This window comes from Vicia villosa, linkage group LG2, assembly GCF_029867415.1.
Source record: "Vicia villosa cultivar HV-30 ecotype Madison, WI linkage group LG2, Vvil1.0, whole genome shotgun sequence".
In the NCBI taxonomy this organism is placed as follows: Eukaryota; Viridiplantae; Streptophyta; class Magnoliopsida; order Fabales; family Fabaceae; genus Vicia; species Vicia villosa.
In genome coordinates this window covers 6,326,493-6,344,643 of record NC_081181.1, presented here as the reverse complement: position 1 = coordinate 6,344,643, position 18,151 = coordinate 6,326,493, and the positions used below count along the sequence as shown (strand labels likewise).

General features: G+C 32.1%; 4 non-coding genes across 4 annotated transcripts; all 4 read left to right on the top strand.

Moving 5' to 3' along the window:
• The first annotated feature begins 9,978 nt into the window (after window positions 1–9,978).
• TRNAI-AAU (transfer RNA isoleucine (anticodon AAU)) lies at window positions 9,979–10,052 on the top strand. The gene has a single exon. It is a non-coding gene; the product is annotated as a tRNA-Ile (tRNA).
• A 74-nt stretch (window positions 10,053–10,126) lies between these two features.
• On the top strand, window positions 10,127–10,199 carry TRNAK-CUU (transfer RNA lysine (anticodon CUU)). The gene has a single exon. It is a non-coding gene; the product is annotated as a tRNA-Lys (tRNA).
• A 5,946-nt stretch (window positions 10,200–16,145) lies between these two features.
• Window positions 16,146–16,219, top strand: TRNAI-AAU (transfer RNA isoleucine (anticodon AAU)). The gene has a single exon. It is a non-coding gene; the product is annotated as a tRNA-Ile (tRNA).
• Window positions 16,220–16,293: 74 nt separating this feature from the next.
• Window positions 16,294–16,366, top strand: TRNAK-CUU (transfer RNA lysine (anticodon CUU)). The gene has a single exon. It is a non-coding gene; the product is annotated as a tRNA-Lys (tRNA).
• Window positions 16,367–18,151: the final 1,785 nt, after the last annotated feature.

Genomic DNA, 18,151 nt, shown 5'->3' with positions numbered 1-18,151 from the left:
GTTTTGTTCTTTGCTTCTGAAAGTTTGGATCTCATTGGGTTTGTGTTTTTGTAGGATTTTCTATGTCACTGTAGTTTTTGTAGTACAGTCACGGCGACGACATATCCATCTTAAAGTTTTGGTTTTTCTTAATGTTTGGATCTCAACAGGTTTGCATTTTTCTCAAGTTTTCTATGTCGTTATAATTTTTGTTGTACGATCACAACGAATTCATATCCATCTTAAAGTTTTGGTTTTTCTCATGGTTCTGATCTCCCTGGGTTTTGTTTTTGTAGGGTCTTACAATTGAAAGTATTTAACTGAAAGCTAACTATTTTTCTCCATGCTTCCAAATTTTTCGAAAGTGTTGGGCAGTTATTTTGATGCTTTCTGACAACCAAGAATGAATATTCACCTTGTAGGAGAGGCTAGTGAATATGTTGGAAAGGTATTGTATTAACTTTGTTGTGGTGCGGTGCGCTAATTACAAATTTCTTTTGGAAATTTATACTAATAATATGTTACTATGATTTTAAGAGGGTAAGGGAGTGAGGGAAGTTGTAAGAAAATCCGAGTGGATAGAGTTCTATAAAAATGCAATCTGAATATGCTATTAAAGTTTATAGTAAACTGTTGGAATATTCAGAATACAATCTCTATAGATTATGATCATACACATTGTGTTAGCTTTCCACTCCAATTCATCTTCCCATCCTGCCACCCAATACCGAAGTCTGGCCGAAGCACCACGACCTTTCTCGAGTGTAATTGAGTGGAAACAAAGTCACAAAATTGGTGGCCGATACAATTGCACAAGGTGTCGATTATGTTATTACCATTGGAGGCGTTCAAAGCAAGTGAAGAGGTGATGAGTTCTATTACTAATTCTTTCTCAACTGCATTTATAATCTCAAATGTAATTTGATTAAAATTATTAGATGGTTATAATAGGATAGATGGTTAAATTTTGGAATTTTTGTGAAGAGCGATGGTTCTATTCCTTCTAAATGCAAAAACTAATGCATTTTTTTATGAAATCTTTTAATCTCTATATAGGATTTTTCATTTTTCATGGTTTTTCGTCACAAACTTTAATACTCAGTCTCATTTGTAAATTGCAGTAGAAAAACTCTAGAGCAAGTGAGTAGCAAAATGTAGAGATAAATCTCACAATTTTCATTACCTTTTTTACTAATTCCACCCATTTTCAAGATTGCTTAGTTGCAGCTTTAGTCGTGTTGTGTTCTCCATCTAATTGAAAAAACTTTAAAATATAATAATTGATATTAAATTTTAAAATTATGGTACAATTTTAATATTATTATTTTTATCGTTTGTACCATATGGTTACTATAACAAAAATAAATTTTGTGCAATTAAAAAGTTAAAAGTAAATATATAAATTTAAATACTGGAAAAAAAAAAGTAAATATACTTTTATTAGAGATCTAAGAAAATAAGTTTTATCCAAATAAAAGCAATAATTATAATAGAAACATGAAATTACTGATTAAAATATTGAAAAGTTGACACAATTTTCTTTTTATTTAAAAATAAATAAATTACTTTGGTAAAAATATTTTTGTTTTTCATATCAACATTTTAATTATATTTTGAAAAAAAAAACCATATGGCTAACCTGACCAAAATCTGTATGAACGCACGGGTAACAGATCAGTACCCGTGTGAATGCACGACTAACCATGCTAAAATTCATATGAACGCACGGGTTATTACTTTTTTTTTTACAATAAAAAAATATTTAAAATAGTGTATGAAATCAAACACATAAAAAATGTGTTATTTTTATTATTATTTAAAAATTATTTCTAATTTAAAGTACGATAAATTTTAGAGGTTAAAGGTAGTGCACTGACAGTGTAAAAAAGTTTTACACTGTCATCCAAACAAATCGTTTTGCCATGTCATGTAATTTTTTTTTAAAATTACAGTTTGATTTATCCTGATTCATAGTTGTGATTGGTTGACAGTGTAAAACTTTTTTACACTGTAAGTGCATCACCCATGTTCTCTAAATTTTAAGATAATATATGTGAATAATTGAAATATATATTATTGATGTATTTCTTTTAAAAATTAGAAAATTGAAAAGATGTCTTTCATTTAAATATTTATCTTTTGACTATTTTTTTTTCTTCTTTTTTACCATTAAATTTAAATATTTTCTATTTTAAAACCAAACTGATGACGTATCCGCGTTCCACGCTAGAACCCGTGCGGACGAACAGTTTCATATTAGTTATAATCATCTGATTAAACGTGCTTTAACATTATATTAAATTTAAAAAAATATATTATTTAACAGTTTGAGAAATTTTAATAATTTATGTATAAAAATTTTCAATTATGTTTTTTAAATTTGCAAGATATGTCATATTTAAGTGAATAATACAATATTATAAAAAATGTTATATTAAATTATTTTTATAAAATATTTGTGATTAATCATTTAATTAAGTTAAATTTATAATACATATAAGAGTAGATCAATCTAAATTTTAATTATTCATTTAGTGTTTAGTCTATAATTTACAAAATTTTAAAAAAAAATTATTCAATGTCAAGTCTAAAAAAAAATTTAAATCATATTTTCTCTAGATATTTCTTTTTATAATTATATTATATCTTACCATATTAATATTTTTCAGTGTTTCTATATTAATCAAATAATTCCGTTTATATTTTTATGATTTTTTTGTTTGTTTATTGTAGTGGAAGATATATGATGTGACCTAACTAATAGATTAATTATTTCATGGAAGTAATTATTATTTATTATAGATTAATAATCTTAGTAAATTAATTATTCTCACATCAATAATTAAAAAAATTAAAAACAAAATGAATTTGAAAATGAAAATAAAACTTCAAATAACTTTTTCTTATATTTCATAGACATTGATGATTCTTAATACTTTAGAAGATTTCTTAACTCACCCTATAGGTATGAGGCGTACCACCGAATTGACAAAAGTGCTCTCGTGCTTTCGTAGATGCATCTCCGGAAGCACCTTTTATTTTGTTTAACGTTGTTTTGTTCCGTATATGCACTTACGGAAGACTTCTGTAGATGCATATATCTACGGAAAGGTTTGACGTTATAACTCGCGACAAACCTTTCCCCTCCCTCATTCTTCACATTTTCAAACTCAAACTCTCTCAACCTTCAAATTTCAAATTGACATATTTCTTTATCCCGAGTTCGGAAGACGTTGTCAACTCAAGTATCAGCTTCCATCAAGTTTATATATTTATTTAACCGGTAAGTTTTCGACATTTCAATTAATTTTAGAGTATTTGTAAAATCGAATTAGAATTCGATATTTAGGTGTAGAAATGAATTGATAGGTTTAACAATAGTATTTGGAGAAAATGTAGGGATTGTTTGAGGTTTTAAACGGACGATCAAGCTACAAAAATAAAGTTTGTAGTGGCTGGAACAGTACTTAGATGCCATTGTTGCGTTTTTGAGTTTCAGTGGCTTTCGTAGATTCATCTATGAAAAAGATGTATGTTGGGGCATTCTGTAGATCCATCTATGTAAGCACCCAAAGTTTTTGAATCTAATGTACTTCCGTAGATGCATCTACGGAAGCACCCAAAGTTTTTGTTTTTATTTTGATATTTATTTATAAATACGCAGTATCTAAATCGAGTTTTTTGTATCATAACGTAGACATCATGACCCACGGCCCGGATAGGGGCATTCATGGGAGGACCGCACATTACGCATTCGTCCGGCGGGAACGGATGCGTGTAGTATCTCAGGTCACTGATGGAGCAGCTGTTCCATATGATGCACCTACGACATTTGATACACCCGACCCAACCATTCCTTCTCCATCACCCGCTTCAGCCGAGCCTACTCATTCACCCGCCCCAGCCTTTCCTTCTCTGTCACCCGTTCCAGTCGGGCCTTCACTATCCCCTCCCCCCTCTACTACTGCACCACGGAGGCCTCAGGATGATCCCGAGGGTTCCTCACAGTTGTGACTCTCCCGTAGACATCGTTGGGGCGGTTCTTCTTCTGTCGTGCCACCTCCAGAGCTGCACGAGGATGATTCGGTGTCGAAGCCTATGCCTGTGCTAGAGCTTGTATGGTACCCCGAGGGACTGTAAAGGCTTCTTTAAAAATCAAACATGAAATTATTTCTATGACAAGTCATATTGTTAATTATTTCATACTATATAGATTAAATTAAAATATTTTATTTATTAATTTTTTGAAGGGTTTTATATAAACAAGACTAACACAAGAAAAGTTAAATTTTACATAATTAAAATTTGTTTTGGTAATAAAATTTATAATTATCGATATTTAATTTATATTAAAACTATAAACTAAATATAATTTTAGTTCATGTCAAATAAGATTAAATATGTTTCTCATCCCTATAAATAATTCATAATTCAAATTTAGTTCCTATAATTTTTCTTCTAAAGAATGTTCCTCCTAAAAATTTGTGTCCATAATTTTGTTCTCTGCCGTATATTTGGTCTAACAGAAGCTAATGTGACACACCACGGATGCACGACATATCCTTAACATATAGACTCCGATGAGTCTTCCTGTCGTATATTTGGAGTAGAGTTTGGCTATACATTAACATATAGACTCTGATGATTCTTTCTTATTATTACTTCATTTTTATTACCCACGTGCTAGTCAGACTGTAGTGGTTGCCTATAAATAGTCTAATATTTTGCACAATTCACAAACTAAAATGTCATAAGAATTCATACCATATCTCCAAAAGAGTTCAAAGAGTGCAAATTTTTCAAAAAATTTAAAACACTCAACCTCGCCGATTTTCTCTGTACCCCCTCTGAAAAGATTTATACCTCTCTTGTGAAAATGTTCTTCTCAAATATTCGTCTCACATGTGGAATACTTTAGAGTAAAATAAGAAAGCATAGAATAAATCTTACAGTAGAAGAATTTAAAAAGTTACTAAATCTCCCTCAAGAAGACAAACTTCATGAGCTTGGAGATAAAGCAAATAGGTATAACTATGCCTCCGTCGCATCCTTCCTAATGAGAAACACTTCAACTCACATACCTTATCCATTCACAGTCAAGTACATTTTCCTTGGAAGTAGGATGACTCACTATGTAATAACTCGCATACTCATCCTTAAGCAAGGAAACTTTGCTCTCATAACCCAAGGAAATGTAGAAACCGTCTGGATAATCTAAAACAAAGTCAATATCAATTGGGCTCAGCAAGTAATTGATTACATGCTAGATATCAAAATAAGAGAAACGCATATTCCTAATGGACACGTAATCACAAATGTTCTGGAGAAAATCATATACAACTTTGAAGAAGGAAAATATAAAGAAGGATCAACACAAATAGGAACCTATGTTCTACCCTCAATGCAATTTGAGCTAAAAGAAGTAAAAATCGTCAAAAAGACACCCTCAAGCAAAGGGAAGCGAAAATCCATAAGTCTAGAGACACCTAATTGTCGCACCCTAAATTTTGACCTAAGTTTTTATCTGATTCATTCCCATTAGCATTGATCAATTTGTCTGCATTTACAATAAATTTCCACTCCGCATGTTGCAATTCAAATCAGTATGAAATTCGTGATGCATTCCTCATCATTTCAATTAATAATCATTTTAATTTTTGCGTCCTAGTCATCTTTTATTTTGCTTTCTTGCATGTTGAAGTCGTTTTTTTTATTATTGTCATTTACCTTTTGATAAATTAATTTGCTTTTCTTAAAAAATTCTATTTAAAAATGGTTTAATAATTAAATTTTTATTTAATTGTTTCATCATTTTAAATTAGAGTTTAAAGAGAGGGCCACATAATTCATGCATAAATATATTTGTTACCATCTTTTTTTTATTTATTATTGAGAACACCATAATGGGCCCATTACAAAAAAAATACAATAGACTATAGACCCATTATACATTTACAAGACAAACAAAAACTGTTTGTTGTTCGTTCTTCAAAGGCAGAAACGGAACGACCATCACCGCCAGCCTGGCAATGTCAAAAGAGTCCAAAAACTGCAGATGCTGCTCCACTACTCCACTCACCTTCTCCACTCTCCGAAAATCTCTCCACCTCTAACAAACTTTGATTCTCTTTTCTCACAATTTCCATCGGATCCCTTTTTGATCTTATCTTTTTCTTCATCACAAAGACCATGATACCCTCACTCTCACTCACCTATATATACACTCATTCAGAATCAAGCAAAAGGGGGAAAAGAAACAACAATCACTCTACTGAACCTCTGCTCAATTTCCCTCAACCCTCATAAATACCAAACGAAAAATCACCAAAACCTCTGTTAAATCTCAACTCTGCCCCTTCGATACAGAACCGCACCATACTCCCTTCTATCGCACACCCTCAGCCTAAACCAATACTCACAAAGACATAAACACAAACACCACCTTCGATACACCCATATCACTCAACTCACTAACCCAGACAACCTGCAAAATACGCTCAAAACCTCACTCAAACCTTCACTCAGCCGCATCAAACGTCTCAACCTTCAAACTCCATATCTCAACAAACTCACACAACCCACCATAATCAGAACCAAAAACCGCGGAAGAAATCGCAAAGAAGAGGAAGACGCAGGGTAGAGCAATCGAACACAAAGTCAGAAATCAAGAAGCATACCTAAAGTTTCATAGTTTACTGTGTAATTTTTCTTCTTTTCCCTTTGCATTTTGCTCTTGTTTCTGATATAATTAATGCCTGTAACTTGTAATTCCCTGATGAACATAATGAATTTGGGGATGAATGGGGGTTAGGGTTTTCCTTCGTATGCTTGTAACATGACTATGTCTGTTGTTTGAATCTGGAATCATGAGAGAGCGCCGTCGAGAGAGGTGAACAGAGATTCGCGAGAGATCGAGAGAGAGTTTCTTGAGTTTTTGCTGTTTATTGTTTTCACTGAGAAGAAGAACAGAGCATCACGAGTGAGAGATGTACGAGAGAGAAGAGAGAATACACGTGTGAGAGGAGAGGCCGTTTGTTTCTTTTAGGTTTAGCATGTGTTGTGTCGGTTCAAACCGGACCGAGTTGGATACATAAGGCCCATTTGGGCATTTCTTTTTTAAATTAAAGAAAACCATTTAAAAAAAATGACTTTAAAGACCAGCATCTGATTTAATTTCAGCACCCCCATTTCAATTTTTTATTTATTTATTTATTTTAATATAAGTAGTACTAGTATTTTCTTTGATCAATATATATTAAAAAAAATATAAAAAAAATTTGGTCAACACCAAGTATCTTTTTTTCATTAAAAAATTGGTCAAAAAAAATCTCAAATGGTTTTCATTTCAATAAACTTTGGTCAACACCAAGTATCATTTTCAAACTTCTTTTATCATAATCAAAAACTTCAAAAATGTTTTAATAATCGAATTGAATTTTGTCAATAATGGTTGAAAAGAGGGGGTTGTACGTACTTGTACAAGTTGCTCTAAAGCATTTTAGACGATGGCCGTTAAGCTTTTGTTTGAATGCTTTGATTCCATTAAAGATCCTTAAAATTCTATTTGTCTCACCTTTCTCTACAAAACGTTTTTTATCAAATCAATTTCGGTTTATAATGGATTAATCATGAGGGGGTTGTACGTACTTGTACAAGTTGCTCTAAAGCATTTAGACGATGGCCGTTAAGCTTTTGTTTGAATGCTTGTATTCCATTAAAAACTTCATTACGCTCAATCTAGCAAATGCTCTTTCAAGTATTCTAGGCGATGGCCGTTAAGCCATTGTTTACGTACTCGAATTCCACTTTTTCATAAAAACGCTTTCAGTTCAAAACTCATGTTTTCTTTGCCCAAGTGCAAATTTCGCCCAAGTGCGAACCATATTCAAAAACTCGTCTTTCCGCCCAAGTGCGATTAGACCCATCAAAATCAATAAACAAATTCGTAGTTCTTCCGAACTACATTCGCTCTGATTCTTCCATTGAAGATATGTAGGCACAAGACTCAAATGTCTTGGCGAGCACATTAATAAAAAAATATAATTTCGTAGTCCTGAACTACGATTGCTCTGACTTTCCCATTGCACTAGGGAATACGTAGGCACAAGATACAAATGTCTTGGCGAGCACAATAATAAAAAAAACCAAATCACGTTTCTTTCTTGTCCATATAATAATTAGAAAGCAAGTAGATAAATAAGCTAATAATCGATCACAAGAATAACTAAATGGGTCCCATCGAGTACGATGGAGGTGAGGGGTGCTAATACCTTCCCCTTGCTTAACCGACTCCCGAACCCAAATTTGGTTGCGAAGACCATCTTTGTTCATTTAATTTCATTTATGGGTTTTATCAATATTTTCCCTTTCCCTTTGGAATAAATAAAATTTGGTGGCGACTCTGTTTGTTACAATTTCGTGGCGATGATTTTTTGACCCGCGACACTAATAGAAATCAATAGCTCGGATGACTCCCGTCACATAATCACAAGCCTTTGCCATCTAAAGTAAAAAGATGAATGTTCTCAATGACAAGATCGACTTTATAGTGAAACACTTCATACCCAACTCAATCCAAATACCACCTCATATATTTTGTCATGATGATTAACAAAAAGACACCATCGAACAAAGGGAAGAGAAAAGCCATAAGTCTAGAGACACCGATAGAAATCAATAGCTCAGATGACTCCCATCACATACTCAGAAGTCCTTACCATCTAAAGTAAAAAGATGCAAGTTCTCAATGACAAAATCGACTTTATAGTGAAACACTTCATACTCAACTCAAGCCAAATACCACCACATCTATTTCGTCATGTTGATCTTGAAGAAGAGTAGTTCCGCTTAAGTTTGAATATGTTATACACTTTCATTTTCTGCTTTATTTTTCCTTCATGTACTTGTTTAAATTTTCGTAGTTTTTCCTAGCATATATCTTATATTTCAAACACAAATAAATGATCCCAATTAGATCTCTTTGAATTATGGAGGAATACAATTAAAAAAATGAATGAATTGTTGAGTGTTTACAAGTACTCATCAACAAATGATGTAAACAGTTCTAAGGAAAAACACAAGTGTTTGAATCTTTAAACAAAAAGTTTATGCAATGAACTCACTTACTTATGTGTATATTTCTTTAAGTATAGTTTCTTCTCTATATATTATTTCTTTGAAAATATTTCTTTTCTTTTATAATCAACTCACCTTGATTCTCAAAAGTTTATTTACAAATTCGTTTCAATGTTATGTAACGTGATTTAATATGGTGAATAAAACAGTAAGAAATTGAATATTTATATATTTTCTTTTTTGTTAATCGTTGGATGATTTTGCTCTTTGATAAAAGAACTATTGCAATCTTTTTATTTTTGTATTAGGATATTTTATCATCATTTTTGTTTATTGTACCTTGTGTACTATTGCTTAATCATTTCTCAAACTTGAAAGTCGAGAGGAAAAATAACTAAGTTAGTTTATCAAAGAATAAGCTTTAGGAATTATTATACCATAAAAAATTATTTAAAGATAGTTACATAAACAATAAAGATAAGTTGTTAGGTTGTATTATCAAGTCCATGTCCCTTTGAATGATATTGACATTTCTACGCTCTTTACAAAGCTTAATAGACTTTAAGAAATACGCACATAATTCGCTTCCGACTAACTTTCATTTACGAGTAGGTGTAACAAACTCTCTCTAAGTTGTATTTTTGAAAATTATCTAAGTGATGACACGACACAAATAATCATTAATGGTGACCTTTTTCAATAAACAACCTTAATTGAACTCGCATTCTTCACCTCATTATTTTTCTCTTTCAATGTCTAACTTTATTACGCTTTTTAAATATTCTAATTTAATCATTTTTCACCACTGTCATCTTTATATAATTCTAAAAATTATTATTATGAAAATGATAAGGTGAAGTTATTTCTTCTTTTTATTCATGGTAAATACATTTCTTAGTTTTTAGTTATTATAAAAAACAAAATGGCCCATTAGCTCAGTTGGTTAGAGCGTCGTGCTAATAACGCGAAGGTCGCAGGTTCGAGACCTGCATGGGCCAAAGTTTTGTTGTTTTAAATATAAAATACTAAATAATAACAAACTTTAATTGTTTGACGGAAAAATTTACAACAAGCCCGTCTAGCTCAGTTGGTAGAGCGCAAGGCTCTTAACCTTGTGGTCGTGGGTTCGAGCCCCACGGTGGGCGTTGTTTTTATTAGTTATATCATATGAGAATGTTTTTAATTTTGAAATGAACTTATTTGAATTACTTCATGTGGTTTTATTTTTAAATTTTTTTTAATCTATGTTTTGTCTTCTAAGATGAACCAATGGCACGTATAATTCGATGCATTACTTTGAGGTACAAAGAGCCTAGAAAGAGGTCGTCATATTCAATCTAACGGATCATGCAAGGTCCATTGAAATATTTACGATGGATGTTTCTTTTTAAAATACTAAATATTGAAAAGTAGGAGTTTGAATCAATGTCCCGACTTTGATAATCAAATAAAATATGCTACAAACATTTTTCTATATGAGGATCCTTTTACTTTTGTAATGAATTTATTTTAATTACTTTGCATGATTTTATTTTTAAGGTTTTAATCTTTATGTTGTGTTCCAATATGGGTTAATGGCCAATACAATTCGATCCATTACTTTAAGGTGTTTGCACGAGAGGCTAGAAAGAGACTTTCAAATTAAATCTGACAAAACATGTAAGGTCCATTAAAATATCTATATTAGTTAAATCATGTGATAATCTTTTTAACTCTATAATGAATCTATTTTAATTATTTCGTGTAGTTTTATTTTTAATTTTTTTTAATCTTTATGTTGTCTTCTAACATATGCCAATGTCCTTTTTTATCTTTATATTGCCTTCTAACATGGGCCAATGTCCTTTTTTATCTTTACGTTGTCTTCTACCATGAGCCAATGTCCAATAGAATTTGATTCATTACTTTAAGGTACAAAGAACTTAGAAAGAGGTCGTTAGATTCAATCTAACAAATAATGCAAGGTCCATTGAAATATTTCTGGTGGACGTTTCTTTTTAAATACTAAATATAAATATTGAAAAGTGAGGGTTTGAATCGATGCCCTGACTTTGATATCATATGAAATATTCTACTAACCTTTTACTATATGAGAATCCTTTTATTTTTGTAATGAATTTATTTTAATTACTTCTGTGGTTTATTTTTAAGGTTTTTGCCTTTATGTTGTTCTAATATGGGCTAATGGTTTAACTTTGTAATGAATTTGTTTTAATTACTTCAAGTGGTTTTATAAGTTTTTTATCTTTATGTGTCCTCTAACATGAGCCAGTGACCAATAGAATTCGATTCATTACTTTAGGGTGCAAGGATCTTAGAAAGAAATCGTCAGATTCAATCTAATAGATCATGTAAGCTCCATCGAAATATCTACATTGTTGAATGACTTAGAGAGTCTAATACCATAAAATGATATTGTTCTAGTGATACATAAAAGTAAAACATGTGACCTTGAAGTACACATTATTTTAACATTAAAATCTCTAACTTATGGGTGCTACAAACTTTGATGCGAGAGTTGTAATTCTCCGAATTTAATTAATTAGTTAATTAAATTAATTAAGATTTAGTTGTTAGAAATTGTCAAAGTTGGGAATTTAATGGTATTAATCTAAAGGACGTAAGTGGATTATTATATTGTTTGAGCGGTTGAATGGAAAGTCGGATTAAATTAGTCGGTTTAATTGGAGAAATAATATTAGAAATAATATTATTATGTTGGACTAATTATTTCATGAGGTTGGGTTGGCTGTGTGTAAGAGTCAGTAATAGAGGGGCTGTGAATGTAGGCCCACTAAGAAGCATAGTATTATTTGGCTATGTTTAATAAGAGGAATTTGAAGTATCAGTAGTTTTTGGGAAATAGTGGCTATCAGAACAAAAATAAGGGTTTTGGTGTTGGTACGAGCAAAATGGTTGTGAAGGGAAAAATTGCAGAAAGTGAGAAAAGGCTCGTGGTTGGAAGCTATGGCAAGATTAGAAGCTACGGCGGAGCTCGGATTCAACTGGAAGAAGTATGCAAAGTCGGAAGCTAAGAATTCAACCGAAACAAAGTTGTAGTACGGACTCTGAATCCAAGGTAAGAGTGGGATTCTTGCTCTATAAACGGGGATATGATGAATCATATGTGGGGTTTAGGGTACTAATATTATCTCTATGTGTTGGTATGACTTTTTTGGTGTTAGTTATGTTATTGTGTGAATTTTTTGTGAATCGTATGTGAAAATTTTTATATATGAATTTGATTGTTGTGTTGTCTGTAAAAATTAATTAGTGAATTGTTCTATGATGTGTTGCTAAATAACTTTGTGATGGTTGTGGTGATGAATTATCAAGCATATGCAGTAAGTGTTGTAAGTAGGTACATGGAAAAATCCTAGAAATACTCACTATCAAGCATTAAAGTGGATTTTAAGCTACATAAATGGGTCTCTGAATAGAGTCATAATTTATGGTGGAGCCCATGGTAAAGATTGTAAAGTAGTAAACAAATGGTATGTTGACTCTGATTATGCAGGTTGTATGGATCCATGTTTGTAAAATACGGTAAATAGAACGGGGTGGGGCAGGGCAGACACATTAGAGGGTGATGGCCTAAATCCTTGGCCCTCCCTCACTAAAGTGCGGGCAAAACGTGCATGCCCAACGGGCCGGGCTTGTTTTGCCACCCTAACTGTTAGCGATTAAGGATGGGAGATAGGAGAAGCACAATGTAATATATCATGAAGAGCTCATCCCTAGAATACTGTTAATACCCCCCGGGTTGCTCATTAAGTTATTGCATCATAAATGTCGGTCATTAAAAAAATACATTAACTATTTATTTATAGTATATTGTAAGTTTTGAGATTGTTATTTTATATGATACTTGCCATGGATTTAATAATCCTTGATTTTGTTGATAGTCGTTATATTATTATTTTGCGAGGAATATTTTTTGTAATGTTAGTGATGAACTGTAGATATGTTAATTGATCGTACCTGATCAGACGGATCTTCGTGGTCTGCAACAATATCGAAGCTTGAAGACTATAGGGGGTGTGCCTGCAAGGTACTCTGATGCTAAAGTGAGTAGAGGAGCAACAGAGCGCAAGTACAAGGTAAAGGATAGAAAGTGAATACCTGACCCTCTAGTGAAAGATAGTATTTATAGCCCCCAGCGTTGGGCCAAGATCTCGCTACTGTACTGGATGCCCAGGCCAAGTTAGAAGACTACCAGGATTCCAGGCGGGAATATCGAAAACCAGTACGTGGTCTCCGTCCTGGTCAACCACTCCGAAGTTTAAGGGAGACGCGGTCTTTCAGGGACAACATGGACTCTGTATTATTTAGGGGGTTGGATGTGAAGTGACCCTACGAGGAGGAGGGTCCTCGGCATAAGGCCATGAGGAAAAGAGTCCTCGACGGGAGGGACGCTCGCAGGGAGAATGCTCGGTAAGCCTGAGTCTGGACGAGGAGATAGGTCCTTGTCAAATGGGACGCTCACGGGGAGCATCATATGCCGAGCTTGTGCCGCAGTGCTCCAACGCTATTGGGCTTCCGAGGAGCTGAGCACGTGTTCGCTCCTCCAGGGTTTTGAGACGTTTTTGGGCCTCCAAGTCCAATTGGGCCAAAAGTAGACTGGGCTGAATCTTGGCCTAGTCCAGAATATTAATGAAGTAGAGTTTGGCTATACATTAACATATAGACTCTGATGATTCTTTCTTATTATTACTTCATTTTTATTACCCACGTGCTAGTCAGACTGTAGTGGTTGCCTATAAATAGTCTAATATTTTGCACAATTCACAAACTAAAATGTCATAAGAATTCATACCATATCTCCAAAAGAGTTCAAAGAGTGCAAATTCTTCAAAAAATTTGAAACACTCAACCTCGCCGATTTTCTCTGTACCCCCTCTGAAAAGATTTATACCTCTCTTGTGAAAATGTTCTTCTCAAATATTCGTCTCACATGTGGAATACTTTAGAGTAAAATAAGAAAGCATAGAATAAATCTTACAGTAGAAGAATTTAAAAAGTTACTAAATCTCCCTCAAGAAGACAAACTTCATGAGCTTGGAGATAAAGCAAATAGGTATAACTATGCCTCCGTCGCATCCTTCCTAATGAGAAACACTTCAACTCACATACCTTATCCATTCACAGTCAAGTACATTTTCCTTGGAAGTAGGATGACTCACTATGTAATAACTCGCATACTCATCCTTAAGCAAGGAAACTTTGCTCTCATAACCCAAGGAAATGTAGAAACCGTCTGGATAATCTAAAACAAAGTCAATATCAATTGGGCCCAACAAGTAATTGATTACATGCTAGATATCAAAATAAGAGAAACACATATTCCTAATGGACACGTAATCACAAAGGTTCTGGAGAAAATCATATACAAATTTGAAGAAGAAAAATATAAAGAAGGATCAACACAAATAGGAACCTATGTTCTACCCTCAATGCAATTTGAGCTAAAAGAAGTAAAAATCGTCAAAAAGACACCCTCAAGCAAAGGGAAGCGAAAATCCATAAGTCTAGAGACACCTAATAGAAATCAATAGCTCGGATGACTCCCGTCACATAATCACAAGCCTTTACCATCTAAAGTAAAAAGATGAATGTTCTCAACGACAAGATCGACTTTATAGTGAAACACTTCATACCCAACTCAATCCAAATACCACCACATATATTTTGTCATGATGATTAACAAAAAGACACCATCGAACAAAGGGAAGAGAAAAGCCATAAGTCTAGAGACACCGATAGAAATCAATAGCTCAGATGACTCCCATCACATACTCAGAAGTCCTTACCATCTAAAGTAAAAAGATGCAAGTTCTCAATGACAAAATCGACTTTATAGTGAAACACTTCATACTCAACTCAAGCCAAATACCACCACATCTATTTCGTCATGTTGATCTTGAAGAAGAGTAGTTCCGCTTAAGTTTGAATATGTTATACACTTTCATTTTTTGCTTTATTTTTCCTTCATGTACTTGTTTAAATTTTCGTAGTTTTTCCTGGTATATATCTTATATTTCAAACACAAATAAATGATCCCAATTAGATCTCTTTGAATTATGGAGGAATACAATTAAAAAATGAATGAATTGTTGAGTGTTTACAAGTACTCATCAACAAATGATGTAAACAGTTCTAAGGAAAAACACAAGTGTTTGAATCTTTAAACAAAAAGTTTATGCAATGAACTCACTTACTTATGTGTATATTTCTTTAAGTATAGTTTCTTCTCTATATATTATTTCTTTGAAAATATTTCTTTTCTTTTATAATCAACTCACCTTGATTCTCAAAAGTTTATTTACAAATTCGTTTCAATGTTATGTAACGTGATTTAATATGGTGAATAAAACAGTAAGAAATTGAATATTTATATATTTTCTTTTTTGTTAATCGTTGGATGATTTTGCTCTTTGATAAAAGAACTATTGCAATCTTTTTATTTTTGTATTAGGATATTTTATCATCATTTTTGTTTATTGTACCTTGTGTACTATTGCTTAATCATTTCTCAAACTTGAAAGTCGAGAGGAAAAATAACTAAGTTAGTTTATCAAAGAATAAGCTTTAGGAATTATTATACCATAAAAAATTATTTAAAGATAGTTACATAAACAATAAAGATGAGTTGTTAGGTTGTATTATCAAGTCCATGTCCCTTTGAATGATATTGACATTTCTACGCTCTTTACAAAGCTTAATAGACTTTAAGAAATACGCACATAATTCGCTTCCGACTAACTTTCATTTACGAGTAGGTGTAACAAACTCTCTCTAAGTTGTATTTTTGAAAATTATCTAAGTGATGACACGACACAAATAATCATTAATGGTGACCTTTTTCAATAAACAACCTTAATTGAACTCGCATTCTTCACCTCATTATTTTTCTCTTTCAATGTCTAACTTTATTACGCTTTTTAAATATTCTAATTTAATCATTTTTCACCACTGTCATCTTTATATAATTCTAAAAATTATTATTATGAAAATGATAAGGTGAAGTTATTTCTTCTTTTTATTCATGGTAAATACATTTCTTAGTTTTTAGTTATTATAAAAAACAAAATGGCCCATTAGCTCAGTTGGTTAGAGCGTCGTGCTAATAACGCGAAGGTCGCAGGTTCGAGACCTGCATGGGCCAAATTTTTGTTGTTTTAAAAATAAAATACTAAATAATAACAAACTTTAATTGTTTGACGGAAAAATTTACAACAAGCCCGTCTAGCTCAGTTGGTAGAGCGCAAGGCTCTTAACCTTGTGGTCGTGGGTTCGAGCCCCACGGTGGGCGTTGTTTTTATTAGTTATATCATATGAGAATGTTTTTAATTTTGAAATGAACTTATTTGAATTACTTCATGTGGTTTTATTTTTAAATTTTTTTTAATCTATGTTTTGTCTTCTAAGATGAACCAATGGCACGTATAATTCGATGCATTACTTTGAGGTACAAAGAGCCTAGAAAGAGGTCGTCATATTCAATCTAACGGATCATGCAAGGTCCATTGAAATATTTACGATGGATGTTTCTTTTTAAAATACTAAATATTGAAAAGTAGGAGTTTGAATCAATGTCCCGACTTTGATAATCAAATAAAATATGCTACAAACATTTTTCTATATGAGGATCCTTTTACTTTTGTAATGAATTTATTTTAATTACTTTGCATGATTTTATTTTTAAGGTTTTAATCTTTATGTTGTGTTCCAATATGGGTTAATGGCCAATACAATTCGATCCATTACTTTAAGGTGTTTGCACGAGAGGCTAGAAAGAGACTTTCAAATTAAATCTGACAAAACATGTAAGGTCCATTAAAATATCTATATTAGTTAAATCATGTGATAATCTTTTTAACTCTATAATGAATCTATTTTAATTATTTCGTGTAGTTTTATTTTTAATTTTTTTTAATCTTTATGTTGTCTTCTAACATATGCCAATGTCCTTTTTTATCTTTATATTGCCTTCTAACATGGGCCAATGTCCTTTTTTATCTTTACGTTGTCTTCTACCATGAGCCAATGTCCAATAGAATTTGATTCATTACTTTAAGGTACAAAGAACTTAGAAAGAGGTCGTTAGATTCAATCTAACAAATAATGCAAGGTCCATTGAAATATTTCTGGTGGACGTTTCTTTTTAAATACTAAATATAAATATTGAAAAGTGAGGGTTTGAATCGATGCCCTGACTTTGATATCATATGAAATATTCTACTAACCTTTTACTATATGAGAATCCTTTTATTTTTGTAATGAATTTATTTTAATTACTTCTGTGGTTTATTTTTAAGGTTTTTGCCTTTATGTTGTTCTAATATGGGCTAATGGTTTAACTTTGTAATGAATTTGTTTTAATTACTTCAAGTGGTTTTATAAGTTTTTTATCTTTATGTGTCCTCTAACATGAGCCAGTGACCAATAGAATTCGATTCATTACTTTAGGGTGCAAGGATCTTAGAAAGAAATCGTCAGATTCAATCTAATAGATCATGTAAGCTCCATCGAAATATCTACATTGTTGAATGACTTAGAGAGTCTAATACCATAAAATGATATTGTTCTAGTGATACATAAAAGTAAAACATGTGACCTTGAAGTACACATTATTTTAACATTAAAATCTCTAACTTATAGGTGCTACAAACTTTGATGCGAGAGTTGTAATGCTCCGAATTTAATTAATTAGTTAATTAAATTAAATCTGACAAAACACAATTCGAATCGAACTAAAAATTAACGGGTTGGTTTGTGTTGGATTGATCGGATACACTAAAAACAAATGTGCACAAACATTTTTTAAAAATATCTAATTTGCATAAACTAAATTTCAATACAAATATTAAATCCCGGATATTTTTCGTTTCTCCATATATATTTTGAATGACATAAATGGAATTTCATTTTTTCTTCTTGAAGTTGAATACTTTATAGTAGTTCCTATGATAATTATGATATAAAGTATACTAATTAGTTATGGTTGATTCGGGTATACGGGCCCGCGAGTAGAGTTTTTGAAATCTGATGTTGAATCAATTAACAACGAGTTCGTTGGTTTGATTCAGTTTTTGCC